This window comes from Lissotriton vulgaris, chromosome 8, assembly GCF_964263255.1.
Source record: "Lissotriton vulgaris chromosome 8, aLisVul1.2, whole genome shotgun sequence".
NCBI lineage: Eukaryota > Metazoa > Chordata > Amphibia > Caudata > Salamandridae > Lissotriton > Lissotriton vulgaris.
Window position 1 is genome coordinate 1,395,417,726 of NC_141696.1, and position 25,295 is coordinate 1,395,443,020.

At 49.3% G+C, this 25,295-nt stretch overlaps 1 protein-coding gene across 1 annotated transcript in view; it reads left to right on the forward strand.

Annotated features, from left to right (window-relative positions):
* The window catches only part of LOC147698809 (E3 ubiquitin-protein ligase TTC3-like), a 1,497,644-nt gene that overhangs the window by 213,086 nt on the left and 1,259,263 nt on the right, over positions 1 to 25,295 (forward strand). The gene's annotated exons all lie outside the window — the stretch shown is intronic.

The window sequence follows — 25,295 nt, forward strand, 5'->3', positions numbered from 1 at the left end:
CTGACTATGCCCCAAGTTGCTGTAGTAGCAAGCGCCTAATGAGTAGGCAAGGAAAACAGCAGCGCGATTACAAGCCACGCAATTTAAAAACAATATGCCCAGGAATATACAAATACGGTTTAAAAATCTGTCCAGCAATGCGAGCAATGCGCCAGATGAAAAGAGAGGTCTTTAACAATGTCAGAAAGACCTGTCATTGAATGGATAATACACGGAACAATTTCAATTCCGATAACATTTTTCCAGTTCAAATACTGTCAAGAGTGTATACCTGCAGGCCAGTTGGGTAAAGAATACATCAAATCAACATGGGATTTACCCTATACACACAGATGTTATAGTGAAGGGAAAAGGGATATATTCCTTAGTGGTAACAAATGTAAAAAATCACTAAGCGGTACACTTCTGTGTCAAGGTATTAACTTGCATGGAGCCTGCGAAGGGTCTTCAAATAACCTTTCTTGTCACCTGCATGGCACTCCTGCAAAACAGATAGAGCCATTTTTCAAACAACTTAGTAACGGGAGTTACATTTTAATAAGTGACCACAGCTGTTGTGGGATGGTGCCAGGGAAAGCTTATCTTGTGACCGTAACTTCCAGGGTCGTTTGCGGTATGCAAGTATTGTATCCGCACAGCAACCCAGATACGGGGGCTGGGTTATGGACTTCGTTGAATATCTCTTCTATTCGAATTGATACTTTAGGCAGAATGCAGTCTATTCTTTTACAGACAACTGTGCCTCTAACGTCATCCAAAGAAACGTATGATCTGCAAATGGCAAGGACATCGGCAGAGATACATTCTCTTTTATCGACAAATTGCCCGCGCATTTCGCAGAAATGTTAAGCCAAATCTTAAACATGTCTGATACCAGTGGCATCGCACATGTATTTAAGACAGTTTTTTCGGGACTGTTAGCACCCTTTAAAAACAGTTCTGGGCATCTTCCCGAATTTAGTCCATTCTGTCTTTGGCGGCCTACCATTAATCTTGGGACTCGTGGCAGGAATTTTATTTTGTTCCTTCTGCTCCGATATGGCAAGCCAATCCACAGACAAGACTCTAGCAACGATGGAAGAAACGATCCTAGCAATATGATACCGAGACCGTATCACTAAGGTCCTCGGATTGGCCTGGCTAAGAGATCTAACTACAACCTGGTTTCTTTCATTCAGACCAATCTGGCAGGATTGCATCTTACCTGTGCTTCGATGTCTGCTATGCGGAGAAGAATGCGTGTTAGACATCTGTCTTACACAACCATCAGCAGTACCAAAGGATATCGATACTTTGCTAGGTCCGGTAACGACTCATGCATCGTGTTGTCCCCAGCGGCTACCTATTCTGATGATGGCATTCGTTGAGACTTCACCACTACGAGTAGGTGGCGGTGAGGTACGAGAGGAAAGCAGCACCATACAGGTACAACATTCTGTGAGCATTGCTGATCCAAAAATCGATGATGGCAATCACGCTCCAAACTACACAGTCGCAGCATTTTTGAACTTGGTCGAACTTTCACCTGATGTTGTAGACCATTTTTTGCGAGTCTGTCTGATATGATGTTGTCTCCAGTCAACGAGAATAATTCTTAAAAAACAATGATCACACAGCGTTCCTTGAACTCTGAATTTGGCCTTCAGTTTTGATAAACAAAGCTACTTAAAAAATGTGTAACTATTTTTTCCCCTGAAAACGAAATTAGTTTTTCCTTTTCCAAAATATTTACCTTTTTTTTGGCACATGGTACTCTGCTTAAACTATTCTTAGAGAACAGAGCTTCTATTTTTAGGATACTAGAGACAATATTTTACCTCAGCCTCTAGCACATTCAGCATTTTGTATAAATATGTGATGGAATGGTCTCGACCTTCTTTTCTGTATTCAGAGCCATTTCATGTGTAAATTTTCACAAATCATTCAGCTAATATATATATGCATTTTAATGAATGATGACACTGCTTGAAAAGCGTACAGTACCAATACTAATTTTTCGTGTATTTACCATATACCATTTCAAATGCGAAATATGTATTTTGGGGTGGGTTGGAAAACACACATGCATTATTACATGTTTATTATTGCTTCGTTTTTTAGTAATGATGGACATTAATCCGTGGAGTGGGTGTTGTATTTCTATCTAGGACACTAATTAGATATTCCCGATTCATCCCCTTGTGCGGTTATAATCAATAATATCCTTACAGAGTCATAAGAATCATATCCATATTCAGTAATAACCCATGCAGTCCAAAGCACAGCACGGCTACTCCCATCGACTCCTAGAAAGAACAACGCGTTCTATAAACAAACCAAGCCTCCAGAAGCCCAGGAAATTCCCCCCTGCTTTTGTTTTGATTTGAACAAGAACTCCTGGAGCCCAGCAAGAACTGTTAGTTCTTAGTGACGTCTTATGTCCAACCTTACGTCAAACCCGGCACCTTTCAGGTATGAAATACCAACGGTTGCCTTAAGCAAACACACAGTGGTTTGGAGCAGAGCGACTATCTACTTGCCCGAGAGCCCAGCTGATGCGAGAGCCCACGGAAGCCGCCCCTCCCCTTTGACGCGCTGGAGAAGCTACTTTTTCTCACACCGAGAAAATCCAGCTCCGGTGTTCCTGAGTCACCCTTGCGGGTTGCTGGGAGATAGAGTCCTGAAGAAAGAGATAACAGACCTCCCACATTCTATTACTAAGGTACGGAGCTGACTAAACCCTTAAAGAGAATTCTTGATTCAGATCCTTGGCAAAAACAATCTTAACCAACTTAATTTAAACTGCTACTTACTCCTTCCCAAGTATTAGGCTTAGGTCAGGTACACCGGGGTAGGCGTAGTTAGAAGCACCAGTTGAGTACGTTAGTCAGTGGTTTTATGTATGTATATATATTTTATCTATTTTAAGTATCATATGGCTAAGAAACCATATCTATGCTTTTACAGTATTATTTCGTAATACTACTTTTACTGTACGCACTCTACATCATAATAAGTATTGCAATTGTGGCAATTCATTTCTCTTGCATGAGAAAGAAGACAGCTCAATAAAATAACACCTTTTTATTGAAAACGCCTGTGTCTCTATTTCTCTGCACTCTGGTGGAACTAAGCATGCACGATTGACTGAGTGAAATAGCCGTCTATTGTTTTTACACGATGTAGGAGAGTGGGGTCTGCAATCCTATGGTCACCCCCGATTTTTGCTTTTTGCTTCACTGGTTTACGACTTTCCCTGGCTGTGGGCCTGCTAATCAGACCCACAGCATAGCTGTTCTCTCTCTAAATTGACACACATGTACCTTAGGTGCATTTACCAATTGGTACTGGGCCACCTTATCAGTCCTTTTACAGCATACCTTAGGTATCCAGGGCATAGGTGTACCCAGGGCCTACCAGGGGCTGCAGCATGTATTATGCCACCCCTGGCTGACCACCCAAATCTGACACAACTGGCTGCACGACAGCTGGGGCAAGGTGGTGTAATCACCCTTTGCTTTAGATATAGTATTCCTATATCTAACCCTAAAATGGACACATATATTCCTATCAGTCACTCCTATGGCAGGCCTTAGCAATCCTGAAGGCAGAGTGTGAGATGGTGCTTTGGCATGAGCTGAGCCCATTTGCAGCTTGCGGAACCAAGCCCTAATAGCTGTTCCATGATAACGCGTACCATATACTCTTAAGTGCATTATAATCCTTGCGGTTATTTGCTAACTTTGGTATCGCATTATCAAAACATGTCGAGTAAGGTGTCATACGAATTGGAATACTAACCCCTCGCCAATTCTGGGTTAGCATTCCACCCTTCTAGAGGGAGACAACATGTATGTAACTGTGAACCCCGGTTAAAGTTGACTCGAGCCTCAGCATCACAAAATGGATGCTGCCACCAGAGACATAAGTCTGACCTCCTGCTGCTGGGAGTCCTTCCAGCGAGGAGGGCTTGGACAAAGGGTTTCCTGTCAGGGGCGGTGCTAGCACCATCCCAGTCAGAATTTTGTGTATCCCAGGTAGGCAGGGCTGAGAGGAAGGTGACTGCAAGTGACACCCCGGTGCTCACTGTGCATATGCCGGCTCAAACCAGTTCCAGGGGCACCCTAGCCCCTGAGCTGGGGAGAGACCGGACAAAGGAGAGGGGGGTAACCACCCCCCTCCTGGTCCCACCCATGGGCAGGACCTAGTCGCGTGCCAGCCCCTTTTCTTAGGATAAAGGTAGAAGCGGGCCCCCTTCCTAAATGAGATAATCTTGAATCTTGAATTACTTTCCACGAAAGGAACTCTTGACATTCGCTGAAGACTCTACCTTGTGGCTAAGGAGTAGCCACCCTGCACCTGCAGGCACCACCTAAGCATTTGCGGTTTGCTGCACGTCCATCCTCCGGATCAAGACTGACCAGCTCGACGAGACCCGGATTCCCTGCCATCTCTGACCTCTACCTGCATCATCAGCCCAGCTGAGATTCGTGGGTGTGACGAGACCTGAGGGACCGGCCATCTTCAAAACCTGCACGACGCTTAACCAGCACGACCGCCGAGGGATCCTCGAGTGAGTGCACTGGGGTTTGAGAAGCCCCAACCCAGAGCAGCTCCAGCACAGAAGTCCAGCCCCCCAGCATCCACGAGATCTTCGTGGGGCCCTTCTGCTCCCTTGTTGCTTGCCACGTTGTCCGGTCACTTGCCCGTTGGCCAGTGACCCTCCTGGCGACGTACCACGACGTTTTCACCGCTGGTCTGGTTGCTCCATACTGGCCCTTGCTCCCTTCCAAAAGAGGAGCAACCCGGACCCTCCTGGTCCACTCCAGACGCCATTTTGACTCCACCGCGTGGGCTTGCCTTTGCCAAGGCTTGTTGCTCCAATCCTGGTTCCAGCATCGCCGACAGCAGACACCATCGTGGGACAGCTCGCACATCCAGCCTGGTCGCCGACAACGCCTCCTGGCCCGTGTGACTGCAGAGTCCAGCGTCGCCCACTCACCTGATCGCGGTGACTTCATCCGGTGCCATCCTGGTGCCCACACAATCACTGGCTAGTGGTTAAGAACTGAGGTCCCTCTGCTTTCAGGTCGTCTCCGTCACCGATCCAGCCTTGGATCACACCGAACATCTTCACTGGTCGCCTGCCAGCAACATCTTCTTTCAGGCTCCATAGACTGTAACGAGGATTCCCAACGTCTTTTGAACCCTATGCAGCCGCAGCCCCTGGGCTAGGTAACCCGAGCATTTCGGTGCTCCAACGCAGGTTCACTATCCTAGTGTCCAGATCCTTTTTCGTTTTAAGTCTACCTAGTCGGATTCGTCCGGAAACAGTAACTTTAGAATTACTACGTAGAAAAGCTTTATTCGAGTTATAGACTCATAAAAGCACACCTAACCTTAGGGTTCAGTAAGGTAGTCCTAGCGGTCCTGAAGCCTCTGGATCGTGTTACTCACCTGCTAGTAATTTCGCATTCCACTTTTGTAGTATATGGTTTTTTTTGCCCCTCGGGCATTTGTGTAAATTGTGCAACTTGTAGTATTTTCTTAAGAGTTTTGTATTTTGCTTAGCTCCCTGACTCATAAAGAGTTCAGGGTAGACTTGTTATTAATAAATGTACTTTATTTTTTATAACAACTTGTGTGGTGTCCTTTCACTTGGTGTTCAAGGGGTATATGTGATGGTAAAACAGGTGGCTTAACACGCCCTCTAGAGTTTAGCCTAAAGACTGCTCTTGTCCATGCTACTAGGATAGCTGGTCTATAAGGTTGACTTACAACCACTCATCAATAAGGGTCGTTTGGAATGATACACAGTGATCACTAGAATAGTGAGCACTATATATCAGGCCAACTTCTCACATTGGTGTGCAGCGGTTGGGATTTGAGCTTGCTGTTGTTTTGCCACACACGTATCCTAAGAATATCATTTGAAAGATCACATAAGTACCAAGGTACATATAACTTAGCTTAGAATACTCTGAGTTCTACTGCACCAGCTGTTGTAGTTCAACAGGGCTTAGCACACCCCGACTACAACTCTTAGCAAGGGATCAGTAGGTAAACCCATAGTGTAGGTAAGTGCACCACTTACACCTCACTAGAAGCATGTCTACCCATGGAGAGTCTGCAGAGACTCCCCTTGTGGTTATTGACCCTCCACAGGTCATTTCCAGATATGCAGCCCTTAGCTTCCAGGAGATGAGACAATTGTGTACCTCCAGGAAACTAAAACAGGGTTCTAACCCTACCACTCCTTTTCTGATAGGTCTCTTAGAGACTTATGATGCCAGGAGGGCTTCTAACCCAGGCCCCCTAATCCAGATGGGAGCATGCCCTCCTTAGAGGGAACCCTTGGGGACCCTGACCTTAACCTCCATGGAGCAGAAAGTGAAGAGGAGGAAGAGGAACAGGAGTTGTCAGGGGATGAGGCAGACAAAGGTCCAGTAGTAGTCAGTAGGCTCACCAGGACCAACTTAAGCATCCATGAGAATGGACATGGGGGACCCCCAGGACCACTCTCTGGAAGGCTTAACATTGGGAATAGACGAGTTAGGTCTCACTCCAGAGGCTCTAACAGATCTATTCATACCCATGTCTCTCAGGCATCTTCTCAGAGAGGGATGACATCCCCTCAGAGAAGAGAGCATGAAGCTAAGATGAGGGAAATCAATCTGAGGATTGAGAGGGAAGAACTTGCCCTTGCCAAAGAAAGACTTGCCTTTGCCAGAGAGCAGAAATTGAGTGGGGCAGACCCCACTGGTGGCAGCATTATCCCTAAAGATAAAGACAGGAGTTTTGATACTCGACACCTGAGTAAAATAGTGCCCCCCTTTAAACAAGGGGATGACATCCACAAATGGATGACTGCTTTGGAGAGGGCCTGCACTGTCCAGTGCATCCCCCAGAGTCAGTGGGCAGCTATTCTGTGCTCTCCTTTGAAGGCAAAGGTAGAGATAAGCTCCTCACTACTGGAGCTGAGGATGCTAACAATTACCAAGTCCTGAAGAATACACTGATTGATGGGTTTGGCCTAACAACTGAACAGTTAAGGTTGCTGTTAAGAGACACCCAGAAAATTCAGTCTCGGGATTGGGCTGACTTTGTTGATTGTGCCACTAAGGCTTTTGAAGGCTGGTTACTGGGAAGTAAAGTTACTGATTACACAGGATTGTATAATCTAATTATGAGAGAACAAATCTTAAGTAATTGTCAAAATCAGTTGTTGCATCAGCACCTTATTGACTCAGATCTGACCTCTCCCCAAGAATTGGGAAAGAAGGCAGACAGATGGGTCAGGACATGGGTCAAGCAGCAGAACCAGAACCAGGGTGGTGGCCAGAAGAAAGCAGACCAGAAGGGTAATGAGAACAAACAAAATGACCAGAAGTCTTCGACAGGGCCCCAACAATCTAAGGAGGGTGGGTCCCAGAGTTCCCAAAAGAAGAAGAATAATGGTCAGAAGAAACCATGGTGCCAGTACTGTAAAAGTAATACTCACTGGTTTAGTGAGTGCACCAAGAAAGGCCCTGCTCCTACCACTACTGCCCCCAAGGCACCTGCAACCCCTAGTTCAGTTAGTAGTGGTAGTGTTCCCCCTAAGGCTATAGTGGGGTTGACATTGGTATCTGAGGCAGGCTCTGACCTAGTCATAGTACCTACCCAGGCTGTTCTTGTTTGTAGTGTGGACATGGATTTGACCCCTACAATAAGTCCCAGTACCCTGGGCAAGTACAGGCAAACGCCTTTAATCAATGGAAAATTGGCTCAGGCCTACAGGGACACTTGTGCCAGTTTCACTATGGTGACACCAAACTTTGTGGACCCTGGACAGGTAATACTAGGTTCAGACTACCTAGTGACCAACGCTAGCAATGTCACTAGCACCCATAGTATGGCACTTGTTAATTTCTCCAGGGGAGGGGTAAATGGCCTCAAAAGGGTTGTTGTTAGTTCAGACCTCCCAGTGGACTGTCTTTTGGGCAATGATTTGGAATCCTCTCTATGGTCAGATGTGGAGTATAGGACTCATGTGGAGATGTTAGGTTTGTCAGCACATGTCCTTGCTGTGACTAGGTCACACGCCAAGAAATGTCCAGCTGAACTAGTGCTGGATCCTGGAACAATGGACCAGACACTAGCCAAGCGTAAGAACAGTAGGGTTAAGGCAGTGCCTTCCCCCCTGCCTCAAGGTGAGGATCAGCTCTCACCGGAGACTGACCCAAAGACCCCAGAAGGAACTGTCCTAGAAGAACTTGAGCCTGAACAGGTGGAGTTTCTTGGGACAGGGGGACCTTCCAGGGCAGACTTGAGACAGGCACAATTAGACTGTTCATCTCTTGAAACCCTCAGACATCAGGCTGCTGCTGAGGCTGCAGGGAATGCCACAGGTGCCCATACAGTGTATTGGGATGATGGACTCCTTTACTCTGAGGCAAGAGACCCCAAGCCTGGTGCTACCAGGAGGCTGGTCATCCCCTTGTCTCTGAGAGGTTTCCTTCTCATCTTGGCCCATGAAATTCCCCTTGCAGGTCACTTAGGCCAGAACAAGACTTGGAACAGGCTTGCCCCACACTTTCACTGGCCTCATATGTCTGAAGACACTAAAGAGTTTTGTCGCTCATGTGTCACCTGTCAAGCCAGTGGCAATCAGGTGGCACAACAAAGGCCCCCCTTATACCACTACCTGTGGTGGGGGTACCCTTTGAAAGAGTGGGGATTGACATTGTTGGACCAATGGACCCCCCAACCGCATCTGGGCACAGATTTATACTGGTGGTAGTGGATCATGCCACCAGGTATCCAGAAGCTATTCCCCTTAGGACCACTACAGCTCCTGTTGTGGCCAGGGCCCTACTTGGAGTTTTCTCCAGAGTAGGATTTCCTAAGGAGGTTGTCTCTGACAGAGGTGCAAACTTCATGTCAGGCTATTTGACTGCTATGTGGAAGGAGTGTGGTGTCAACTACAAGTTCACCACCCCCTATCATCCACAATGCAATGGGCTTGTTGAAAGGTTCAACAAGACCCTAAAAGGGATGATAAAAGGGTTACCTGAAAAGCATAGGTGAAGATGGGACATCCTTTTACCCTGCCTTCTGTTTGCTTACAGAGAGGACCCTTAGAAGGGGGTTGGCTACAGCCCTTTTGAGCTTCTGTTTGGGCATCCTGTAAGAGGACCCCTATGTCTTGTAAAGGAAGGATGGGAGTTACCTCTCAAAAAGCCTAAGCAGGATATTGTGGACTATGTACTTGGTCTCCGCTCCAGGATGGCAGAGTACATGGAGAAGGCATCTAAAAACCTGGAGGCCAGCCAAGAACTCCAAAAAGCTTGGCATGACCAAAAGGCTGTCCTGACTGTGTATCACCCAGGACAGAAGGTGTGGGTGTTGGAGCCAGTGGCCCCAGCAGCTCTCCAAGACAAGTGCTCTGGACCCCATACCATTATTGAGCAAAAGGGAGAGGTCACCTACCTGGTGGACCTTGGAACTCCCAGGAGCCCTCACAGAGTACTTCATGTGAACAGTCTCAAGGCATTTGTCAACAGGGAAGACATGGGCTTGCTCATGGCTATAGATGAGGGGCAGGAGGAAGGGAGTGACCCTCTCCCAGACCTGCTCACTCAGAACCCTGATGATGGGTCAGTAGATGGTGTAGTCTTTTCTGACAGCCTCTCTGAGCATCAACAAGAGGATTGTAAACAGGTTCTTCAAACCTTCAGACAAATGTTCTCTCTGACACCCAGTCAGACAAATTGGTGCACCCATGAGGTGGACACTGGTGACAGTCTGTGTAGGAGAGTAGGGTCTGCAATCCTATGATCACCCAGATTTTTTGCTTTTGTTTCACTGGTTTACGACTTTCTCTGGCTGTGGGCCCGCTAATCAGACCCACAGCCTGGCTGTTCTCTTTCTAAATTACAATATGTACCCTAGGTGCATTTACCAATTGGTACTGGGCCACCTTATCAGACCCTGTAACACAGGGCATAGGTGTACCCAGGGCCGTCAGGGGCTGCAGCATGTATTATGCCACCCCTGGCTGGCCTCCTAAATTTGACACAACTGGCTGCATGACAGCTGGGGCGAAGTCGTGGAATCACCCTTTGCTTTAGATATAGTAGCCCTATATCTAACCATACAATGGACACTCGAGTTCCTATCAGTCACTCCTATGGCAGGCCTTGACAATCCTGAAGGCAGAGTGCATGGGCTCGTGTGAACTAGGTTCTGGCCCGAGCCGAGCCCGGTTGCAGCTTGCGGAATCAAGACCCAATGGCTGTTCCATGATAACGCGTACCACATCGGTAACTTCAGTGTCGCGTTATCAAGACATGTCGAGTAAGGTGTCATACGAATCGGGATGCTGCCCTCTCACCAACTCTGGCGACGAGGTTAGCATTCCGCCCTTCTAGAGGGACGCGACATGTACGTAACTGTGAACCCCGGTTAAAGTTAACTAAAGCCTCAGCTCCACAAAATGGATGCTGCCACCACAGACACGAGTCTGACCTCCTGCTGCTGGGAGTCCTTCCAGCGAGGAGAGCTTGGACAAAGGGTTTCCTGTCGAGGGCGGTGTTCGCACCGTCCCAGACAGGGTTTGTGTATTCTGGGTAGGTAGGGCTTTTGCGAGAAGGTGACTGCGGAGTGGCACCCCGGTGCTCACTACGCATCTGCCGGTTAGAACCAGTTCCAGGGGCGACAGCCCTGGCCTGGGGAAAGTCCGGCAGGGGAGAGGGGTGTAACTACCCCCCTTCCTGGTCCCACCCTTGGGGCAGGACCTAGTCATGTACCCACCCCTTTCTTTAGAATAAAGGCCGGAGCGGGGACCCTTCCAAATTAGATCATCTTTGATTCAAGAACTACTTTCTACGAAAGGACATTCAAGACTCTTCTCAAGATTTCTCCCTTGTGACTAAGGAGTAGTCACCCTGCATCAGCGGGCACCATCTAAGAACTCTGCGGTTTGCTGTAAGTCCTTCCTCAAGGAATCCGACGGCCCAGCTCGACGAGAACCGGCTTCCCTGGCACCTCTGACCTCTACCCACGTCATCAGCTTAGCTGTGATCTGTGGGTGCGACGAGACCTCTAGGGACCGGCCATCATCAAAACCTGCACGCTTTCTTAACCAGCACGACCATCGAGGTAACTCTCTGGTGAGTGCTCTGGGGTCCGAGAAGCCCCGACCCTGAGCCGCTCCAGCATCGAAGTGCAGTCTCCCAGCATCTCCACGATCTGCGTGGGGCCCTTCTGCTCGCTGCTCAGCACGTTGTCTGGTCACTAGCCGCTGGCTTGTGCCCTTCTGTGACGACATCCGACAATCAACACTGCTGGTCTGGTTGCTCCAGACTGGCCCTTGCTTCCATCTTTGCGAGAAGCACCCCGGACCCTCCTGGTCCACTCAAGACGCCATCTTAGGCCCACCACGTGGCCCTGAGATCTGCCAAGGCTTGTTGCCCCATCCTGGGCCCAGCGACGCCGACAGCATCATCCTTCGTGGGACAGCTCGCACCTCCGCCGTGGTCGCCGACAACGCCTCCTGGTCCGTGAGACTGCAGAGCCTAGCGTCGCCCACTCACCTGGTCGAGGTGACGGCCAACCGGTGCCATCCTGGTACCCTCTGACTACTGGCTAGTAGTACGAACTTGGTCCCCTCTGCTTTCAGGTATCAACAATCTTTGATCCAGGCTTGGATCTCTACGAACTATTCATCACTGGTCGCCATCCAGCAACTCCTTTTCTTCCGGCTCCTGGCTCGTCAGCGAAGACCCCGACGCCTGTAAGACTTGTGCAGCCGCAGCCCTCGTGGCTAGGTAACTCGGCATTTCGGTGCCTGCATAGCTTCTTTACTCTAGGGTCCCGAGTCCCTCGCTTCCGACTTGCCTTATCGGGTCCGCCCGAGACCTTAAACTTTCCGTGTCCTCGGACACTTGTTTTAATTGTGCACTTGAAGTATTTTCCTAAGAGATTTGGTTTGTGCTTAGTACCCTGTCCTCATAAAGAGTCCAGGGCTGTTGTGAATCTTAATAAATATCCTGTTTATTTTCATAACACTTGTGTGGTGTCCTTTCACTGGGTGTTCAAGGGGTACATGTGTGGTAAACAGCTGGCTTAACGCGCCCTCTCGAGTCTTTAGCCTTAGACTGCTCGTATCCACGCTACTAGGATAGCTGGTCTATAGGTTGACTTACAACCAAACACCATAAGGGTCGTTGGAACGATACATAGCGGTCGCTAGAATAGCGAACGTTGCATATCGGGCCAACTTCTCACATTGGTGAGCAGCGGTTGGGATTTGAGCTTGCTGTTGTTTTACCACACGTATCCTAAGAATATCTTGTTGAAAGATCACACAAGTACTGTTAGTACATATAACTAAAGCTTAGAATACTCTGAGTTCTACTGAACCAGCTGTTGTAGCTCCTCAAGGCTTAGCACACCTTGGCTGCAACTCTTAGCAAGGGAACAGTAGGTAAACACGTAGTGTAGGTAGGTGCATCACTTACACCACACTAGAAGCAGTATGTCGGACAAAGGAGGAAACTCTGAGTCTCCCCTTGTGTCAGTTGACCCTCCACAGGTCATCCCCTCAAGATATACTGCGCTTAGCTTCCATGAGTTACGACAAGTATGTACCTCTAGGAAGATTAAGCAAGGGGCTAACCCCACCACCTCCTTTCTGATTGGTCTCCTAGAGACTTATGATGCCAGAAAGGCTGAGAAGCTTCTTAGCCATTCTAGTCCAGAAGGAGACATGCCTCCCCTTGAGGGAACCAGAGACGATCCTGACCTCATCCACCTCGCAACTGAGAACGAAGATGTGGAGGACGATGAGGATGAGGATCCCTCTGGGGATGAGGCAGATAAGGGACAGGTAGAAGTCGTTAGACTAAGCAGGTCCAACTTAAGCAAACATGATAGTGGTACTGGGGGACCCCCAGCGCTACTGTCAGGTCCGCTTAACATTGGGAATGGACGAGCCCGATCTCTGTCGAGAGACTCTGGCAGATCCCTTCAAACCAATGGCTCTCGCAACTCTTCGCAAAGAGGGATGACGTCCCCTCAGCGGAGAGTATACGAAGCTAAGGAAAGGGCAGCTAATCTGAGGATCGAAAGGGAAGAACTTGCCCTGGCCAAAGAAAGGCTTGCCTTTGCGAGAGAGCAACAGTTAAGTGGGGTAGTCCCCACTGGTGGCAGCAATGTACCTAGCAATAGGGAAAAGAGTTTCGATACGAAACCCCTTGGTAAGATAGTGCCCCCCTTTAAACAAGGGGACGACATCCACAAATGGATTACTGCTTTGGAGAGGGCCTGCACGGTGCAAGGTGTTCCCCAGAGTCAGTGGGCAGCTATCTTGTGGCTCTCCTTTGAAGGTAAAGGAAGAGACAAGCTCCTCACCACAAGGGTGGAGGATGCGAACGATTACCAAGTCTTGAAAAATACACTCGTTGAAGGGTTCGGCCTAACCACTGAACAGTACAGGGTGCTGTTCAGGGATACCCAGAAAACGCAGTCTCAAGATTGGTCTGACTTTGTCGATTGTGCCACTAAGGCTTTTGAGGGCTGGTTGCTGGGCAGTAAGGTTACTGATTACAAAGGATTGTATAATTTGATGATGAGAGAACAAATTTTAAACAATTGTCAGAACCAGTTGTTGCATCAACATCTTGTCGACTCGGATCTGACCTCTCCCCAAGAATTGGGAAAGAAGGCAGACAGATGGGTTCGTACGAGAGTTAAACAGAACCAGGGCCAGAATCAAGGTGGTCAGAAGAAAGCAGACCAGAAGGGTAAAGATTCTAAAGGGGAACAAAATGACCAGAAGTCTTCGACAGGTCCCCAACAACCCAAAGAGGGTGGGGGTCAGGCTCCCCAAAAGAAGAAAGAAGGCCAATCCAAAAGATGGTGCCAGTACTGTAAAAGTAAATCTCACTGGTTTAGTGAGTGCACCAAGAAAGGAGGAGGGCAGACTCCTGCCACTGCAGCCCCTAAGGCACCTGTGCCCCCTAGTACAGTCAGCAGTGGTAGTGCGCCTCCCAAGGGTTTAGTAGGGTTAACCCTGGGTTCTGAGGGGCGTGACAACTTAGTTGGCACACTCACTCAGGCTGTCCTTGTCAGTACAGGGGACGCGGACGTGTCCCCTGACATAAGTCCCAATACCTTGGGCAAATACAGACAGACGCCTTTCATAAATGGAAAGATGGCTCAGGCCTATAGGGACACTTGTGCCAGCGTCACCATGGTGACGCCTAACTTTGTGGACCCTGGACAGATCATGCCAGGTACAGAATTCCTGGTGACCAATGCAAGCAATGTCACTACCAATCACAGTATGGCAATTGTAGCTTTCTCCTGGGGAGGGGTAACTGGCCAAAAGAAGGTTTTAGTTAGTCCAGACCTCCCAGTGGATTGTTTGTTGGGCAATGATTTGGAGTCATCACAATGGTCAGAAGTGGAGCACCGGACTCACATGGAAATGTTAGGTTTGCCAGCACATGTGTTCGCTGTGACCAGGTCACAGGTCAGGAAATGCCCCACTGAACAGGTGCTGGATCCTGGAACAACGGACCAGACACCTCCCAAGAAAAAGAGCAGTAGGGTTAAGGCTGCGCCTTCCCCCTTGCCCCAGGTCGAGGATCAAGTCTCAGAGGAGGCTGACCTACAGGAATTGAGGGAAACTGAGCCTAGGGAGTTCGAACTTGATCAAGTTGAATTCTTGGGTTCAGGGGGACCCTCAAGGGAAGACCTGGGGAAGGACCAGTTAGACTGCCCTTCTCTTGAACCCCTCAGACAGCAGGCTGCTGCTGAGGCTGCTGGGAACGCCACAGGTACCCACAAGGTATACTGGGAAGATGGACTCCTGTACACTGAGTCAAGAGACCCCAAGCCTGGCATGACCAGGAGGCTGGTTGTACCCTTGTCTCAGCGTGGTTTCCTACTTACCTTGGCCCACGAGATTCCCTTAGCAGGTCACTTAGGCCAGACGAAAACGTGGGACAGGCTCGTCTCACACTTTCACTGGCCTCACATGAACGAAGATACCAAGGAGTTTTGCCGCTCCTGTGTCACTTGCCAAGCCAGTGGTAAGTCAGGTGGCACGACAAAGGCCCCCCTTATACCAATGCCTGTGGTGGGGGTGCCCTTTGAACGGGTGGGGATCGACATAGTCGGTCCCATGGAACCACCTACAGCATCAGGGCACAAGTTTATACTGGTGGTAGTGGATCATGCCACCAGGTATCCTGAAGCTATTCCCCTTAGGACCACTACAGCACCTGTTGTGGCAAGAGCCCTAGTTGGAGTATTCTCCAGAGTGGGCTTCCCTAAGGAGGTCGTCTCCGACAGAGGTGCAAACTTTATGTCGAGCTATTTAACTGCTATGTGGAAGGAATGTGGTGTCAACTACAAGTTCACTACACCCTATCACCCACAATGCAATGGGCTTGTTGAGAGATTCAACAGGACCCTAAAAGGGATGATTCATGGACTACCAGAAAAGCTTCGGCGTAGATGGGACGTCCTGATCCCCTGCCTCTTGTTCGCCTACAGAGAAGTCCCACAGAAGGGGGTTGGTTACAGCCCTTTTGAACTTTTGTACGGGCATCCTGTAAGAGGACCCCTGTGTTTGGTGAAGGAAGGATGGGAGAGACCTCTCAAAAAGCCTGCAGCCAACATAGTGGACTATGTGCTTGGCCTCCGCTCGCGGATGGCTGAATACATGGAGAAGGCATCTGAAAACCTTAAGGCCAGCCAAGAACTCCAGAAAGCTTGGCATGACCAAAAGGCTGTCTTGACTGTTTACCAGCCCGGACAGAAGGTGTGGGTGTTGGAGCCAGTGGCCCCAGCAGCACTCAAGGACAAATGGTCCGGGCCCTACACCATCCTGGAGAAAAAGGGAGAGGTCACCTACCTGGTCGACCTGGGAACTCCCCGGAGCCCCCACAGGGTGCTTCATGTCAACAGGCTCAAGGCATATGTCGACAGGAAGGACATGAGTTTGCTCATGGCCCTAGATGAGGGACAGGAAGAAGAGAGTGACCCTCTCCCCGACCTGCTCACTCAGAATCCTGACGATGGATCGGTAGATGGTGTTGTCTTTTGTGGCAGCCTCTCCGAACATCAACAGAGCGACTGTAAACAGGTTCTTCAGTCGTTCAGACATATGTTTTCTCTAACACCCAGCCAGACCGATTGGTGCACCCATGAGGTTGACACTGGTGACAGCTTGCCCGTTAAGAGTAAAATCTACCGGCAGCCTGATCACGTTAGAGACTGCATCAAGAGTGAAGTGCAGAAAATGTTGGAGCTGGGAGTCATTGAACCCTCGGATAGCCCTTGGGCTAGTCCCGTAGTTCTAGTGCCGAAACCTCACACCCAGGGTGGTAAGAGAGAGATGAGGTTTTGCGTAGACTACAGGGGTCTCAATGCAGTCACTAAGACTGACGCCCACCCAATACCAAGGGCAGACGAGCTTATCGATAGATTGGCTTCGGCCAACTACTTAAGTACGTTTGACCTGACAGCTGGGTATTGGCAAATCAGGTTAGCTGAGGACGCCAAGCCTAAAACCGCATTTTCAACCCCTGGTGGGCATTATCAGTTCGTGGTGATGCCCTTTGGTCTGAAAAATGCACCTGCCACCTTCCAAAGGTTGGTGAATCAAGTCCTTACTGGGCTGGATGACTTCTGTGCGGCGTATCTTGACGATATTGCTGTCTTTAGCTCCACCTGGGAGGATCACCTGGTCCACCTGCGGAAAGCGTTAGAGGCTCTGCAAGCAGCAGGCCTCACTATCAAGGCCACCAAGTGCCAGATAGGGCAGACACAGGTTGTATACCTGGGCCACCTTGTAGGTGGAGGCCAGGTTCAACCACTGGAGAGCAAGATACAGTCAATCAGGGACTGGGCTCCTCCAACCACCCAGACTCAGGTTCGAGCTTTCTTGGGCCTGACTGGATACTACCGGAAGTTTGTCAGGAACTATGGTTCCATCGTGACACCATTAAACGAACTGACAAGCAAGAAAATGCCAAAAAAGGTTCAGTGGACAGCGAGCTGTCAAAAAGCATTCGATGACCTAAAGCAGGCCATGTGCACGGTGCCTATCCTCAAGAGTCCGGACTACTCCAAACCATTCATTGTCCAAACGGATGCTTCTGAGTTGGGTGTGGGAGCTGTTCTTTCTCAACTGAATTTTGATGGTCAAGACCAGCCCATTGCTTTTATAAGCAGAAGGCTGACCCCTAGAGAGAAGAATTGGTCAGCTATTGAGAGGGAGGCCTTTGCTGTGGTTTGGGCCCTGAAGAAGTTGAGGCCATACTTGTTTGGCACTCACTTCAAGATTCAGACCGACCATAAGCCCCTCTTGTGGCTAAATCAGATGAAGGGTGAAAACCCCAAACTGCTAAGGTGGTCCATTTCCCTACAGGGGATGGACTTTACAGTGGAACATAGACCTGGTACTGATCATGGCAATGCCGATGGGCTCTCCAGATATTTCCACTTAGAACAAGAAGACTCACCTGGTCAAGGTTAGCTTATTGTTCAGACGTTTGGGGGGGGGGGGTCATGTAGGAGAGTAGGGTCTGCAATCCTATGATCACCCAGATTTTTTGCTTTTGTTTCACTGGTTTACGACTTTCTCTGGCTGTGGGCCCGCTAATCAGACCCACAGCCTGGCTGTTCTCTTTCTAAATTACAATATGTACCCTAGGTGCATTTACCAATTGGTACTGGGCCACCTTATCAGACCCTGTAACACAGGGCATAGGTGTACCCAGGGCCGTCAGGGGCTGCAGCATGTATTATGCCACCCCTGGCTGGCCTCCTAAATTTGACACAACTGGCTGCATGACAGCTGGGGCGAAGTCGTGGAATCACCCTTTGCTTTAGATATAGTAGCCCTATATCTAACCATACAATGGACACTCGAGTTCCTATCAGTCACTCCTATGGCAGGCCTTGACAATCCTGAAGGCAGAGTGCATGGGCTCGTGTGAACTAGGTTCTGGCCCGAGCCGAGCCCGGTTGCAGCTTGCGGAATCAAGACCCAATGGCTGTTCCATGATAACGCGTACCACATCGGTAACTTCGGTGTCGCGTTATCAAGACATGTTGAGTAAGGTGTCATACGAATCGGGATGCTGCCCTCTCACCAACTCTGGCGACGAGGTTAGCATTCCGCCCTTCTAGAGGGACGCGACATGTACGTAACTGTGAACCCCGGTTAAAGTTAACTAAAGCCTCAGCTCCACAAAATGGATGCTGCCACCACAGACACGAGTCTGACCTCCTGCTGCTGGGAGTCCTTCCAGCGAGGAGAGCTTGGACAAAGGGTTTCCTGTCGAGGGCGGTGTTCGCACCGTCCCAGACAGGGTTTGTGTATTCTGGGTAGGTAGGGCTTTTGCGAGAAGGTGACTGCGGAGTGGCACCCCGGTGCTCACTACGCATCTGCCGGTTAGAACCAGTTCCAGGGGCGACAGCCCTGGCCTGGGGAAAGTCCGGCAGGGGAGAGGGGTGTAACTACCCCCCTTCCTGGTCCCACCCTTGGGGCAGGACCTAGTCATGTACCCACCCCTTTCTTTAGAATAAAGGCCGGAGCGGGGACCCTTCCAAATTAGATCATCTTTGATTCAAGAACTACTTTCTACGAAAGGACATTCAAGACTCTTCTCAAGATTTCTCCCTTGTGACTAAGGAGTAGTCACCCTGCATCAGCGGGCACCATCTAAGAACTCTGCGGTTTGCTGTAAGTCCTTCCTCAAGGAATCCGACGGCCCAGCTCGACGAGAACCGGCTTCCCTGGCACCTCTGACCTCTACCCACGTCATCAGCTTAGCTGTGATCTGTGGGTGCGACGAGACCTCTAGGGACCGGCCATCATCAAAACCTGCACGCTTTCTTAACCAGCACGACCATCGAGGTAACTCTCTGGTGAGTGCTCTGGGGTCCGAGAAGCCCCGACCCTGAGCCGCTCCAGCATCGAAGTGCAGTCTCCCAGCATCTCCACGATCTGCGTGGGGCCCTTCTGCTCGCTGCTCAGCACGTTGTCTGGTCACTAGCCGCTGGCTTGTGCCCTTCTGTGACGACATCCGACAATCAACACTGCTGGTCTGGTTGCTCCAGACTGGCCCTTGCTTCCATCTTTGCGAGAAGCACCCCGGACCCTCCTGGTCCACTCAAGACGCCATCTTAGGCCCACCACGTGGCCCTGAGATCTGCCAAGGCTTGTTGCCCCATCCTGGGCCCAGCGACGCCGACAGCATCATCCTTCGTGGGACAGCTCGCACCTCCGCCGTGGTCGCCGACAACGCCTCCTGGTCCGTGAGACTGCAGAGCCTAGCGTCGCCCACTCACCTGGTCGAGGTGACGGCCAACCGGTGCCATCCTGGTACCCTCTGACTACTGGCTAGTAGTACGAACTTGGTCCCCTCTGCTTTCAGGTATCAACAATCTTTGATCCAGGCTTGGATCTCTACGAACTATTCATCACTGGTCGCCGGCCAGCAACTCCTTTTCTTCCGGCTCCTGGCTCGTCAGCGAAGACCCCGACGCCTGTAAGACTTGTGCAGCCGCAGCCCTCGTGGCTAGGTAACTCGGCATTTCGGTGCCTGCATAGCTTCTTTACTCTAGGGTCCCGAGTCCCTCGCTTCCGACTTGCCTTATCGGGTCCGCCCGAGACCTTAAACTTTCCGTGTCCTCGGACACTTGTTTTAATTGTGCACTTGAAGTATTTTCCTAAGAGATTTGGTTTGTGCTTAGTACCCTGTCCTCATAAAGAGTCCAGGGCTGTTGTGAATCTTAATAAATATCCTGTTTATTTTCATAACACTTGTGTGGTGTCCTTTCACTGGGTGTTCAAGGGGTACATGTGTGGTAAACAGCTGGCTTAACGCGCCCTCTCGAGTCTTTAGCCTTAGACTGCTCGTATCCACGCTACTAGGATAGCTGGTCTATAGGTTGACTTACAACCAAACACCATAAGGGTCGTTGGAACGATACATAGCGGTCGCTAGAATAGCGAACGTTGCATATCGGGCCAACTTCTCACAGTCTGCCTATAAAGAGTAAAATCTACAGGCAACCTGACCACGTCAGGGACTGTATCAAACAAGAAGTACAGAAAATTTTGGAATTGGGAGTCCTTGAACCCTCAGAGAGCCCTTGGGCTAGTCCTGTAGTTCTAGTGCCTAAACCTCACACCCAGGATGGTAAGAGAGAGATGAGGTTTTGTGTAGACTACAGGGGTCTCAATGCTGTCACTAAGACAGATGCCCATCCAATACCAAGAGCAGATGAACTCATTGACAAATTGGCTTCTGCCAAGTTCTTGAGTACATTTGACCTGACAGCTGGTTATTGGCAAATCAGGTTAGCTGAGGATGCCAAGGCCAAGACAGCATTTTCTACCCCAGGAGGACATTACCAGTTTGTGGTGATGCCCTTTGGTTTGAAAAATGCACCTGCCGCTTTTCAAAGGTTGATGAACCAAGTTCTCTCTGGGCTGGATGACTTCTGTGCAGCATATCTAGATGATATTCCTGTCTTTAGCTCTACCTGGGAGGATCACCTGATCCACCTGAGGAAAGTTTTAGAGGCCCTGCAAAAGGCAGGCCTCACTATCAAGGCTACCAAGTGCCAGATAGGGCAGAGTCAAGTTGTATACTTGGGCCACCTTGTAGGTGGGGGCCAAGTTCAACCTTTGGAGAGCAAGATACAGGCCATAAAGGACTGGGCTCCTCCAACCACCCAGACACAGGTCAGAGCTTTCTTGGGCCTGTCTGGTTACTATAGGAAATTTGTCAGAAATTATGGAACCATTGTGACTCCACTTAATGACCTGACAAGTAAGAAAATGCCAAAGAAAGTTCAGTGGACAGTTAGCTGTCAGAAGGCATTCGATGACCTAAAGCAGGCCATGTGCACTGCACCTATTCTCAAGAGTCCAGACTACACCAAGCCATTCATTGTCCAAACAGATGCTTCTGAGTTGGGTGTGGGAGCTGTTCTTTCTCAACTGAATATTTATGGTCATGATCAGCCCATTGCTTTTATAAGTAGAAGGCTGACCCTTAGAGAGAAACGTTGGTCAGCCATAGAGAGGGAGGCCTTTGCTGTGGTTTGGGCCCTGAAGAAGTTGAGGCCATACTTGTTTGGCACTCACTTCAAGATTCAGACCGACCATAAGCCCCTCTTATGGCTAAATCAAATGAAGGGTGAAAACCCCAAACTTCTTAGGTGGTCCATTTCCCTAAAGGGGATGGACTTTACAGTGGAGCACCGCCCAGGTACTGACCATGGTAATGCAGATGGTCTCTCCCGGTACTTCCACTTAGAACAAGAAGACTCACCTGGTCAAGGTTAGTTCAATGGCCCTAAGTTTGGGGGGGGTTATACCAGGGGCTGCAGCATGTATTATGCCACCCCTGGCTGACCACCCAAATCTGACACAACTGGCTGCACGACAGCTGGGGCAAGGTGGTGTAGTCACCCTTTGCTTTAGATATAGTATTCCTATATCTAACCCTAAAATGGACACATATATTCCTATCAGTCACTCCTCTGGCAGGCCTTAGCAATCCTGAAGGCAGAGTGCTTGGAATTGTGTGAGATGGTGCTCTGGCATGAGCTGAGCCCATTTGCAGCTTGCGGAACCAAGTCCTAATAGCTGTTCCATGATAACGCGTACCATATACTCTTAAGTGCATTATAATCCTCGCGGTTATTTGCTAACTTTGGTATCGCATTATCAAAACATGTCGAGTAAGGTGTCATACGAATTGGAATACTAACCCCTCGCCAATTCTGGCGACGGGGTTAGCATTCCACCCTTCTAGAGGGACACGACATGTATGTAACTGTGAACCCCGGTTAAAGTTGACTCGAGCCTCAGCATCACAAAATGGATGCTACCACCACAGACACAAGTCTGACCTCCTGCTGCTGGGAGTCCTTCCAGCGAGGAGGGCTTGGACAAAGGGTTTCCTGTCGGGGCGGTGCTAGCACCATCCCAGTCAGGATTTTGTGTATCCCAGGTAGGCAGGGCTGAGAGGAAGGTGACTGCAAGTGGCACCCCGGTGCTCACTGTGCATATGCCGGCTCAAACCAGTTCCAGGGGTACCCCAGCCCCTGAGCTTGGGAGAGACCGGACAAAGGAGAGGGGTGTAACCACCCCCCTCCTGGTCCCACCCATGGGCAGGACCTAGTTGCGTGCCAGCCCCTTTTCTTAGGATAAAGGTAGGAGCGGGCCCCCTTCCCAAATTAGATCATCTTGAATCTTGAACTACTTTCCACGAAAGGAACTCTTGACATTCTCTGAAGACTCTCCCTTGTGGCTAAGGAATAGCCACCCTGCACCCGCAGGCACCACCTAAGCATTTGCGGTTTGCTGCACGTCCATCCTCCGGATCAAGACGGACCAGCTCGACGAGACCCGGATTCCCTGCCTTCTCTGACCTCTACCTGCATCATCAGCCCAGCTGAGATTCGTGGGTGTGACGAGACCTGAGGGACCGGCCATCTTCAAAACCTGCACGACGCTTAACCAGCACGACTGCCGAGGGATCCTCGAGTGAGTGCACTGGGGTTTGAGAAGCCCCAACCCAGAGCAGCTCCAGCACCGAAGTCCAGCCCCCCAGCATCCACGAGATCTTCGTGGGGCCCTTCTGCTCCCTTGTTGCTTGCCACGTTGTCCGGTCACTTGCCCGTTGGCCGTTGACCCTCCTGCCACTCACCTGATCGCGGTGACTTCATCCGGTGCCATCCTGGTGCCCAAACAAACACTGGCTAGTGGTTGACAACTGAGTCCCCTCTGCTTTCAGGTCGTCTCCATCACCGATCCAGCCTTGGATCACACAGAACATCTTCACTGGTCGCCTGCCAGCAACATCTTCTTTCAGGCTCCATAGACTAAAACGAGGATTCCCGACGTCATTTGAACCCTATGCAGCCGCAGCCCCTGGGCTAGGTAACCCGAGCATTTCGGTGCTCCAACGCAGGTTCACTATTCTAGTGTCCAGATCCTTTTTCGTTTTTAGTCTACCTAGTCGGATTCGTCCGGAAACAGTAACTTTAGAATTACTAGCATCCATAGACTTTGTCCCGCATCCCGCGTAAGAGTTCACACTCTGCACCCGAGTTCCCTAGGCCTCCTGCTCCTAACCTTAGGGTTCAGTAAGGTAGTCCTAGCGGTCCTGAAGCCTCTGGATCGTGTTACTCACCTGCTAGTATTTCGCATTCCACTTTCAGGGTATATGGTTTTTCGTGCCCCTCGGGCATTTGTGTAAATTGTGCAACTTGTAGTATTTTCTTAAGAAATTTGTATTGTGCTTAGCTCCCTGACTCATAAAGAGTTCAGGGTAGACTAGTTATTAATAAATATATTTTATTTTTTATAACAACTTGTGTGGTGTCCTTTCACTTGGAGTTCAAGGGGTATATGTGATGGTAAAACAGCTGGCTTAACACGCCCTCTAGAGTTTAGCCTAAAGACTGCTCTTGACCATGCTACTAGGATAGCTGGTCTATAAGGTTGACTTAGAACCAATCATCAATAAGGGTCGTTTGGAATGATGCACAGTGATCACTAGAATAGTGAGCACTATATATCAGGCCAACTTCTCACACACAACTCTAGAGATACACTCTTTATTCTGAGGGAGCAAAGTTGTCATGTTTATGCGGTTGTCAGAAGCTGAATTCCTTCTTGTCTAAATCAGGGAAGTTAACCTCTCCCTATTAATTCGAGAAAGTTTCTAGTGACCTCTGAGCTAGCTGGCAAACCTAAATTAAGTCTAACATAGGCAGTAGAGACCTAGATGACCTCAGTCTACACTGCTGTTTGTTATTCCAATGCGCAGAGCCTATTGGGAAAATAGGAACTACACTACAGGGCACTGTGCCAACGCCACAGCCGGGCATCATGGAGGCGTAGGCCGTCATCTTCTAAGCACCACAACTCCGGTCTCCGTGGTCTGATTCGGAATCTGAAAGAAGATCTCGCCTCACCCGTGGTTCATCTTCACGGATATGTCAATGAAGGATAGGATAGACGACAGGATAGATGTGGGAGGCTACGAGGGTCTCGGGAGCCCTGTGCTCATGAGGCCATCTTGGTCACGCGCGAAGCTCCTTCCCGAAATGGAGAATATTAATGCTCTTTTCTGACAGAGGGCCTAACATCAGCTTAAATGTATTGGTCATCATCTTTACCTTTGATGATATGTTCATACATTGGATTTTCCTTTTGCTTTGCCCACTGTTCTGCCTTTGATGAAACAGAACACCATTCAGACTGGTCAGGTCTTGTGCACTATTGCTACCAGCCAATGATTAATCAAGAGGGTTGACACTTACATTACAAACTTATTTTATAGATTATACTGGGTCAAAGTCCTTGTTGACTAATTGTCAAGGTGACTGAACAGGTTTTCTATGAAAGATGGTATTTAACTTTCCTTATTCCTTCGATTGGTGAGATGGAATCTTAGTAATACTCAGTTCGTACCATATCTTTTGCCAAGTTTGTACACAAACACTGGAAAATGAGAAACATAAATGTCTCCAAGCTCAGTCAGGGTGTTAATTTAGCATCTGCATTACAGGGGGCAGGGAGCACTTTAGATGTAAATTTGGAAACTTTTTTTGATCTTTAGTTGAGCTCTTTTTTAATACTCTCATGCAATGCTAGTTGTTTAGCATGCCTTCAACATCCCCTAAACGTAGTTTGCATTAAGGATAACATGTTTAACACAGATAATTCAGGGTCTCCCTCTACAGAGCCAAGAAAAAAGGGTCTAGAATGAGTAGAAAAAAGCCTGAAAAGGCAGAGTCCTCAATCTCATGAGGTAATTGTACTGTAGAAAATGTCCAGCTTTAATGCTTCTTCAGGATGAGGCTAGCATTAGTTCCAAAGCACAAGGGATGAAGAGAGCTGAGGAGCTCTCTTTCCAGATTACCGACGCTATCAGCATATTTATAAATAAAGTCACTTGATTGATTCAAAGCCGGTGAACATGGCAAGGATTCGTGAACTTGCTAACACGCTTTGGAAAATTCGAAAGGTTGGCTAGATGATGGCGAAGCTGGACCCACCATTCCTATACAGGATGACCGATCCGAAAGGGCTGAGGGGGCTTGCTGCCCTTAAGTCCGATTTCTAACCTGCAGTCATAAGTTTCAGATCTTTGGGACTGACTTTTTTCCTTCCAACAGGTGCACGAAGGACAGATGGGTGGAGCTTGGAAAGAATGCATTATCCCCAACTCCATCCCAGACTCAACTCCCTGCCTGTCCACCCACAAGCATTGTGCCAGGACCTT